General features: G+C 43.0%; 1 pseudogene; it reads left to right on the forward strand.

Annotated features, from left to right (window-relative positions):
* Nucleotides 1-2,337: 2,337 nt before the first annotated feature.
* On the forward strand, nt 2,338-3,402 carry LOC148141972 (putative G protein-coupled receptor 139; annotated as a pseudogene).
* Nucleotides 3,403-10,803: the final 7,401 nt, after the last annotated feature.

Consider the following 10,803-nt stretch of genomic DNA (forward strand, 5'->3'; position numbering starts at 1 on the left):
CAGCAATAAGCTCCCTGTCTGTCTCTCCAATCCATGTCTACCATCCAGAAAGTATAGCTTGGGTGGGATGGAATGCTTTCCAAGTGTCTCTCTGAAAGCATCTCCAACAACATTTACAAAGCACCACATTGTGCAGTACAAACAGCTGATTGATCAGATTGCCAATTACCACATTCCATACTCACTCTCTTCACTAATTACATGAATGACCCACAATGAATACCATCCACAGATGCAAAACATTACACTCCAAGTGTTTTTTGACAGTACCTCACAGAACCATGACCCCTAATAGCTAGAAGAACAAGAGCAGGAGTTGCATAGAAACACCATCACATGCTACTTCCCTTTCAGGATAGATTTCATTCTGACTTGGGCGGCATGGTGGCACAGTGGTTCGCACTGCTGCCTCACAGCGCCAGAGACCCAGGTTCAGTTCCCGCCTCAGGCGACTGACTGTGTGGAGTTTGCACGTTCTCCCCGTGTCTGCGTGGGTTTCCTCCTGGTGCTCCAGATTCCTCCCACAGTCCAAAAATGTGCAGGTCAGGTGAATTGGCCATGCTAAATTGCCCGTAGTGTTAGGTAAGGGGCAAATGTATGGGTGGGTTGCGCTTCGGCAGGTCGGTGTGGACTTGTTGGGCCGAAGGGCCTGTTTCCACACTGTAAAGTAATCTAATCTAATCTAATCTACTCGACATCATTGTTCCATTACTACTGCTGTCTAAACATTATGGAACTCTTCTCCAAAATATACAGGGTTTTCCTATCCACCAGATAGGAAAACCCTGTATATCCTATCCTGAAGAAGGGCTAATACCCGAAACGTCGATTCTCCTGTTCCCTAGATGCTGCCTGACCTGCTGCGCTTTTCCAGCAACACATTTCCATCTCTGATCTCCAGCATCTGCAGACCTCACTTTCTCCTCAAAGATATCCACCAGATAATGCAGGTGTTCAAAAATGCTGCTCTCCAGTACTATCTCAAAAGCAATTAGAATTGGGCAAGAATTATTGGTCCAGACACCAAAACTCACATTTTGTGAGTACATTTAAAATTAACCAATATTCCCACATCTGAAAGAAGATAGCTCGGAACCTGAGCTGTGGTTATTGTCCAAAAGAATGTCCCACATGGGAGACAGCAGGAGAAATAACCAAGGGGAAAGTAGGGAAGCTTGGTGCTGATATCTTGCTGGATTCAGGATGTCAGCTATTCCAGTGGATGGTCCATGTCAAAGCTTATTTTGTCTTGTCCAACGAATTTCCCAACTACTACTGTCTAGAAGCCAGAAGACAGATACATTTCCCTGTCGTCTATGGGTTTATGCGTTGGTGTTCCTTACTTTAGAAAATTACACAATCAAATTCAGAATCTTTTATCTTCAAAACTGGGTCGACTTTGGGAGTTGCACGCTCGTGAAAATGAACATCACATAAGGATATCCTATCACAAGAAGTGGTCTAAAAAAAGGGAGCAATCATTTTAGAGTCACCATGAGCCCATCATCTCCCCTAACCTTTAATATTGGCCTGAATTCAGAGAGAGTCTCTGAAGCCAGGCAATGGAACAATGTTTGGGTCTCCCACAACAAGCTTTAGTACCATTCTCATGATTTCCAAGGTGTGTGTTGGGTAACCTATGGACATTCTTAGCCCCAGCATGTGCTCTGAATCTGGGAGGAGGATCTCTGGTCACAAGGAGAGGAGCTTGTATGAGAGAGCCTGGACATCAGGCAGGAAGCTTTGCTTCATCCCAGATAAAAAGTGTGAATTCTAAACTAGAAAGTTGCAATGAGCAATGCTGCATGGATTTGGGTGGGAGCAGTGGAGTACAGTCTCAGACAGGTCAGGGACTCCGTGCCAAATATTGAAATTCTTATGATTGTGGTAGGCACCTAACCTGGGGTATGGTGCCTGGATTCACTGCTGAATACTTCCATGGATAAAATTGTTGGTATGTTCAATCCTGTACACGTGGGATGGACTCAAAATTTTATCATTTTTTAAAATTTCATATTGTGGAGTGCATCCACTCCCGGTCACTGTGAAGTGATTTAATATCCCATATTATAGTTCATACAGTGTGGACCTAAAATTCTAGACGCAATCTGAGCTGTGGAAACTCCAAAACTGATTGCAAGAATTTTGCAATCAATGTTTGTGCTAAATGTACAACATTGTTGATTTACTCATGCAAGGTGCCTTTGTGTAGATGTTGCAGTCCTATAGGAAAATCCAACCAGTAAGAGTAACCTATAAAACAGCTCAAACCAACCACTGCCAACCCGAACAAAACATTGAATATGTGACCATCTTGCTATGAATAAACTGTCGCTCATGTTCTTACCTCTGTCTTTTAAATGTGCAAATGATTCATTTAGAGAGTTTGCTACTGAGGTTCAGATTCGAGACTTCATGTGGTTTATAACAACGACCTTCTTGCCATTACTTACTCTCTGTGCCTGAGCCCAGATTGTAACTTCAAGTCTCTTTTTCTCCTTTCTCTCTCTTACAGTGAGTCTAGTGGTGATTGCACTCTTGACTCGGGGCAAGTGTGGTCTTTCTATATGCACCATTCGCTATCTGGTGGCCATGGCAACATCTGATCTACTGTTCATCGTTTTTGATATCGTACTTGATAGATTTGTGTCTTATTATTATCCACGCTGTTTCCTGAACATCACTCCTGTTTGCAGAGTTATCTATGTCTTGACCTGCTCAGCCATTGATTGTTCTGTCTGGTTCACTGCTGCTTTTTCTTTTGATCGATTTGTTGCCATCTGTTTTCATCAGATGAAAACTAAGTATTGCACAGAGAAAACTGCAATGAGGGTTCTAGCAACAATTTATATTTTCTTTTCCTTAAAGAACATTCCTAAGTACTTCCGATTTAAACCTGGAAGGATCATCAACAATGTTCCATGGTACTGTTTTACCACACACAGTTATTATAATAGCCGTCGGTGGGCAAGTTTCAAATATTTTGAACAATTTTTAACACCAATGTTCCCATTCACTTTTATTCTATTTATCAATGTCCTGACTGTCAGACACATCTTTGAGGCAATTAAGGTGCGTGTGGAACTGAAAGGTCAGAGAAAAATAGAGAATGACCCAGAGCTGGAGAGCAGAAAGAAATCTGCCATTTTACTCTTTGCCATATGTGCAAGCTTCATACTTCTCTGGTTGGGGTACATTTTATATATGTTTAGTGCTGCTAATTCTTTGAATTACACTGCTTTTCGTACATTTAAAAGAATCGCATTCATGCTGCGGAACCTGAGTTGCTGCACAAATGCTTTTATTTATGTGGTGACACAGAGAGCATTCAGAGACCAGTTAATATATGCAGTGAAATATCCAGTTATAAAAATAATTCAATTGAGGAATAAATCCAAGTAATGAGAGCCAACATTAGATGCAGCAGGTAATGGAACGAAGAGTCCACATGGGGAATGGAATGAAAGGAGAAAGAGGTGGAGCAACATGATAACACTACTTCATTCCCTTGCAATTTACCGGTCAGCAGAACAGGCCCACAGTGGACACAATTCCCTCGCCCTACATTTGTCCCTGGAACATCGAGATAACAAGGATACCTACATCAGGCTCCTACTAATCAACTGCAGCTCCGCCTTCAACATTATAATCCCAATTGAACTAATCTCAAAACTCCGAGACCAAGGGCAGTTCTACAACTGTATCCTCAGTTTCCTGACGCACAGACCGCAATCAGTGAAAGTAGCTAACTGCACCTCTTCTACAATAATTCTCAACACTGCGGCCCCGTAAGGATGCATCCTCAGCCCCCAAACACTCCCTGTACACATGACTGATTGGCCACATTTCATACGAACATCTACAAGTTTGCTGATGGCATCATGGTTGTAGGCTGCATATCAAATAATGATGAGTCAGAATATAGGAAGTCGATAGCGTGCTTGGTTTCATAGTGCAATGATAACAATTTTTGTCTCAATGCCTGCAAAACAGAAGAACTGATCATTGACTTCAGGAAGCAAGATGGAGGGCAGACCCCTATCTACATCAATGGAGAGGGACGAAAGCATCAGGTTCCAATGAATAACGGGAACCAACAATGTTACCGTTACCAACATGTAACGGTAACATTGTTGGTAACGGTAACATTGTTGGTAACCAATGTTACCAACAATCCTGGATCTCCTGGATCACAGTCAATAATTTGTTAACAATGTATAATTTTTGTGCCCTGAATAATACTAAATATAGCTTTCAAGAAAATTGTTATGCTGTTGCATGTATTGCTTTTCAAATTTTACCTATCTGTGTTGTTCAGTTACCTGACCATCGCTGGATACATTGGTCAGTTGTATAGTATGCTGTCCTGCTCAAGCCTGTTACAATAAGAATTAAAGGAAACTCTCACCTTTCACTGTCCTCACCATTCCAAATTGTTTGTGAACACTCAGTCCAGATCGATTGGTCACTTCCAACATTTATAAATAACTTTTATGATCATAAAACCTCAAAGTTATGACTTTTTGACAATTCTTGACAAAACTGGAGATATTTTGACATAACGTGATCTGATAATAATTGCGAGATATAGCTGGGTTTGATCATTGTGAATCTGTGCAGGACTTCCACTTTTGTGATTCAGGACATTGTACAATCAAAGCTGCAATTCAACAAGTGGTACTGAGAGTGTATCAGAACGCATTCCAGATAATTTGTTCAAAGATAGTGAAAAAAGTTGCATGCTCATTAATGAGGAGCTTTTGCACTATTGGAGGATCATTACAAAAGGAAAGGTTGCATTGTCTCAGTCATTTAAATCAAGTGCTCCATCTCTTCTCTCAGACCATTCTCACTATTGCAAAAGATACCAGAAATGTTGTGGTTCTGTTCGCTGAGCTGGGAATTTGTGTTGCAAACAGAACCACAACAACGAGCACCCGAGCTACAAATCTTCTCCCAAACTTTGAAGATACCAGAAATAGCCCGTGTGTCTTCTGGCCAATAATTCTTCCTCACAACAGAGCACTCAAGAAACAAAAGATGATCTGGTTCCAATGATATTACTGTTTGCGGAAGCTTGGTGCGTGTAAAGTAGCTGCCGTTTCCCTACGTTACAACAGGGACTGCCACTTCAGCTGGCTTAATAAACTTTATCTTTGTAAATCCCTTTGGGATGTACTAAACTGAGAAAATCCTTCTTTCTGAAGGAATGTGGACTGAAGGACGGACAGAAACCATGGGATTACTAAGGAGGAATTTCTGGGACGTTTTGATCAAATAACATTCACGGAATGCGGTATAGTTTAAATTCAAACTAGTGCGATATAGTCTATTGATGGGTTCCTCAGTGTCTGTGGAATTTGCCCTTTTCAGTGACAGTGGTCTTTTTATTTTTGGAAGGTTACATCCACGGTGCTTTGGTTTGGAGCCTGAAGCAGCAAAAATCTCAGAGCCAAATTAAAACTGAGATGAAAAGTTCATATTCAGAGTTAAGCCTGAACCCTGTTAGGATGGATCCAGGAGCAAGCGGTGGGAGGAAAAGAGAGAAAGACAGACAGAAAGACAGAGAGAGGGGATTTGGTCTGTTACCCAAAACACCAAGCAGATTAGGACTGGTGATAGACTCGAGGAGACAGGGAGAAATCACAATGTGGGGACCTATTACAGATCAGGGCAGCACAGTGGTGAAGTGGTTAGCACTACTGCTTCATGGCGCTAGGAACTTGAATTTGATTCCACCCTCGGGTAACTGTCCTACTAGAGTTTATACATTCTCTCCATGCCTCCAAGCGCTCTATTTCCTCCCACAAAGATGTGCAGGCTAGATAGATTGACCATGAGAACAATGTGGTGATGGAGTGGGTCTGCTTGGGATGCTCTTCGGAGGATGCATGTGGACTTGATGGTCTGAATGGCCTGCTTCACACTTAATTAAAGATTAAATATGAACTGGAGTTTGGGTCTGGGAGAAGATTCGGAACACACAGTAATTTGTGCATCGATGCTCTGGGTTCAGAGCATCAAAGCTGAATCAATTGAAGCTCGAGATGATCCACCTCATGAGGCAAATCAATGAACTTGGATAGTGAAACAGAACACAAAATTGTGGAAAAGAGGAAGACACAGGTGAGCTTCAATGTTTCTTATTTTACAGAAAGAAGGTAAAAACATTCCATGGTTGATCCTGGGTCTGACTGGATGGCAATCAGAGCAGGATACATCGAGTGCACGGTGTAAGCATTTGACTGATGAAAATGAATGAAGTCGTCAGATGTCAGTCATTATGGCGACCACTGAAAGGTCAGGGCCTCACAGAATGTCACAGGAATGGCAGCGGGCTGGGTGTTCATTCCAGCAGAGAGTGAACATCATGAGATAAAAAAAAAGTGTCTGAATCAATCCCACAAACACACATTCTCGTTCATCCTGGATATTACCACATTCAGCAATTTGTGGTAACAAATCTACACTGAATAAAGGGGGAGGAGTTTTCCTGAAACTGGAAAGACATCATTCTCCATGTAAATGCTGCTGTAATCTCCCCTTTCATGACTGTGAACTGTGTCTGCAGGAAGAAGATAAAAATCACAACACCATGTAATAGTCCAACATTTTGATTTGGAAGCACCAGCTTTCTAAGTGCTGCTCCTTTATCACACCTGATAAAGGGCACCTCCAAGTCATGTCTGCAGGATGAGTTACAAGAGAGCGTGCCAATTTTCAAATCCACGGTCAACTCCATCCAAGTAAATAACAAATCTCAAGATTGAGAGGAAAGATATTTTTTTAAAAGCTAATGAGGAATATTGAGTACTATGGCCCCATGCTGAGAATGGTTAGCATCTCCACAAGTTCTTGAGATTGGCACCCTTGGTAATGTTGGTGGAATTGAGGGCAATGATGATGTGAAGCAGGGCATTATCTCTCCACAATACACTCCCCTCTAATCTTCACCATCAGATTCCTCTCCCACCCTAATCTCTCACAGGGAGCTCCACTTCAATCAATCCCTCTCCAACTCAATTTCTGACCCGTCTTCCTCCAAGTGACATGCATTGTCTCTGGGTTCTCCTCAAATTGTTGGCAGACCAGTTCTCTACTGAACGATTTTTACCACCCTTTTCAAAAGGACAAACATAGGTATTGGCCAAGGTCTGAGGAAAAGAGTAACATTTGAGACAGTTTCTGTCCCTCATTAAGAATCAGTTCTGTGTATCTCACCGGTTTCAATAAGCCCCAATCTTTCTCAGAATAAATCTCTAGAGCATTATTCCCCAATAGGGTTTTTACAAATACATTAAGGACAAAAGGGTTACTTGGGAGAAAATAGGGCCCCTGAAATAACTGCAAGGCGGCCTTTGTGTGGAACCACAGGAAATGGGGGAGATACTAAATTAATATTTTGCATCAGTATGTACTGTGGAAAAGGATATGGAAGATATAGACTATAGGGAAATAGATGATGACATTTTGCAAAATGTCCAGATTACAGAGGAGGAAGTGCTTGATTCTTGAAATGGTTAAAAGGTGGATAAATCCCCAGGACCTGATCAGGTTTACCCGAGAACTTTGTGGGAAGCTTGAGAAGTGATTGCTGGTCTCTTGCTGAGATATTTGTATCATCGATAGTCACAGGTGAGGTGCCGGAAAGAAGGGCGGTAAGGACAAGCCAGGGAACTATAGACCAGTGGACCTGACCTCAGTGGTGGGCAAGTTGTTGGAGGGAATGTTGAGGGACAGGATGGACATGTATTTGGAAAGGCAAGGACTGATTAGGGATAGTCAACATGTCTTTGTGCTTGGGAAATCATGTCTCACAAACTTGATTGAGATTTTTGAAGAAGTAACAAAGAAGATTGATGAGGGCAGAGCAGTAGATGTGATCTATATGGACTTCAGTAAGGCGTTTGACAAGGTTCCCCATGGGAGACTGATTAGCAAGGTTAGATCTCATGGAATAAAGGGAGAACTAGCCATTTGGATACAGAACTGGCTCAAAGGTAGAAGCCAGAGGGTGATGGTGGAGGGTTGTTTTTCAGACTGGAGGCCTGCGACCAGTGGAGTGCCACAAGGATCGGTGCTGGGCCCGCTACTTTTTGTCATTTACATAAATGATTTGGATGCGAGCATAAGAGTTACAGTTAGTAAGTTTGCAGATGACACCAAAATTGGAGGTGTAGTGGACAGCGAAGAGGGTTACCTCAGATTACAGCAGGATCTGGACCAGATGGGCCAATGGGCTGAGAAGTGACAGATGGAGTTTAATTTAGATAAATGCGAGGTGCTGCATTTTGGGAAAGCAAATGCTAGTAAGACTTATACACTTAATGGTAAGGTCCTAGGGAGTGTTGCTGACAAAGAGACCTTGAAGTGCAGGTTCATAGCTCCTTGAAAGTGGAGTCGCAGGTAGATAGGAAAGTGAAGAAGGCGTTTGGTATGCTTTCCTTTGTTGGTCAGAGTATTGAGTACAGGAGTTGGGAGGTCATGTTACGGCTGTACAGGACATTGGTTAGGCCACTGTTGGAATATTGTGAGCAATTCTGATCTCCTTCCTATCGGAAAGATGTTGTGAAACTTGAAAGGGTTCAGAAAAGATTTACAAGAATGTTGCCAGGGTTGGAGGATCTGAGCTATAGGGAGAGACTGAACTGGCTGGGGTTGTTTTCCCTGGAGCGTCGGAGGCTGAGGGGTGACCTTATAGAGGTTTACAAAATTATGAGGGGCATGGATAGGATAAATAGACAAAGTCTTTTCCCCGGGATCGGGGAGTCCAGAACTAGAGGGCATAGGTTTAGGGTGAGAGGGGAAAGATATAAAAGAGACTTAAGGGGCAACTTTTTGACGCAGAGTGTGGTACGTGTATGGAATGAGCTGCCAGAGGATGTGGTGGTGGCTGGTACAAATGCAACATTTAAGAGGCATGTGGATGGGTATATGAATAGGAAGGGTTTGGAGGGATATGGGCCGGGTGCTGACATGGGGGAACTAGATTGGGTTGGGATATCTGGTCGGTGTGGACAGGTTGGACTGAAGGGTCTGTTTCCATGCTGTACATCTCTTTTACTCTATGACTCTATAATTACCCCCAAATCCTCAGTCAGTGCAAGAGGAAGAATTTTACACTAACCTTTCAAACCTCCCCATCTTCTGCCTGATCCAAATGCTGATGGTGTTTTCAGAGCTTTGTTTTCTCTTTGTAAAGTCCAGCTGTTTTGATGATCTCTCTGATCACATTCACTCGCAGACAGATCAGCCAGAGACACGGTCAGTGCAGTGACCTAGCCATCCCTGTGTTTCCTGACACAGCCTCGTGTCTCAGTTGAAGCCAGTTTACAAACCCATTGTGATGTCAGAACTCTCTCTGTGATGTACACGGTGAGGTCACACTTGTTCTGTGAGGTCACACTTTGACCTGTCCAGTTCAAGTGGCCTCACTGCGATCAAACAGGGAGTAAGCCGGGGAGGACCGCAACCCTCACCTTTCTCAGGTTACAATGTGTTCATATTCCAGAATATACAAAGCAGTTCTAGACATAGACATTAGGGTGTACGGGTGATGCTCAATGACACGGAGTCAGAGACACACAGATACAGATTGAGACTGCCCAGGAGATGTTTCAGAGCTGACTCTGAGACACACACGATCTGTACGGCAGCAGCAGGGGGTGAATCACATTCTTTGTTCCCTGCAGTGTACTGGGCATGCTCAGTGTAGAAACAGCTGACTGATGATGGAGCAGTTTGAAGGGGGATGGAGGGGTGAGGCCAGGGAGGGTATGGGTCTGAGCCCACTATACAGAGAGGTGTGAGTTTCACTCCTTGTCTGTCATATCCTCTTGCCTTCACTGTCTACATCAGTCTGCAGCCTTGTCCACTGTGGCATTTCAAAATATCATCCATATAATTCCGAATGGTCTTCAGGGTTCACACCTCTACCACTCATTTAGGCTGTGCTTTCCAGCTCTTTCTCTTATCCTCCAGCCATTTAGTTGTTGATACGCTACTCCTCTTCAACTAAAGGGTTCCGTTTCCTTCACTTAAATCTATGCCCCGGTCCTTAATCATCCATGGGAAATGTTCTCTTCCTGTATACCCTACGCCCATCATAGTTTTATACATCTCAGTCATGTCTCCTCTCCATCATCTCTGCTTTAATGAAAACAATCCCAGTCTGTCCAAACTCTCTTCAGAACTAAAACTCTCCAAGCCCAGGGAACGTCCTGGTCAATCTCCTCTGCACCCTCTCCAACGCACTCACATCCCATCTACAATGTACAGAACTCTGTTGGCCAATATTTCAAGTGAGTTTGAGAACGATCATGTCGAACCTTAGACATCGCTGGTAGTATCATGGACAGTTCTAGAGTGTTCTGTTCTGGATGGAATTCGATGGGTCAGAATGTTGAGCTTTACACAAAACACACTTAATTCTTACACCACAATTAAAATGCAAACAATGAAAAAAAACACAACTTGAACCTGTTGGAATACAGAACAAAATAATATATTATTTATTTCTACCAATCAACTGTCCCAATACAGCCACATCCTATAAACAGACCCATAGTAAAGGCAAATTCAGCAAAACAGATTTCCCTCACTTACTATCTCCTCCAATCCAAAAGATAGGAACACCAAAACAAACAATCTCACAGCAGGGAGAGAGAGTTCAAGCTTTTTTCCTACAGCAGAGAGAGGTGACAGCTGTGACTAACAGCTTCAACACCAAATAACGCAACTTCAGTAACTGAAAGCAGCACTGAGCCCCTGGATCGGTGAGAGACGGACTCCACTTCCTCATGC

Source organism: Chiloscyllium plagiosum, unplaced genomic scaffold (assembly GCF_037043375.1).
Source record: "Chiloscyllium plagiosum isolate Xiang-an unplaced genomic scaffold, Cpla_swu_hap1 HiC_scaffold_31, whole genome shotgun sequence".
Classification (NCBI taxonomy): domain Eukaryota; kingdom Metazoa; phylum Chordata; class Chondrichthyes; order Orectolobiformes; family Hemiscylliidae; genus Chiloscyllium; species Chiloscyllium plagiosum.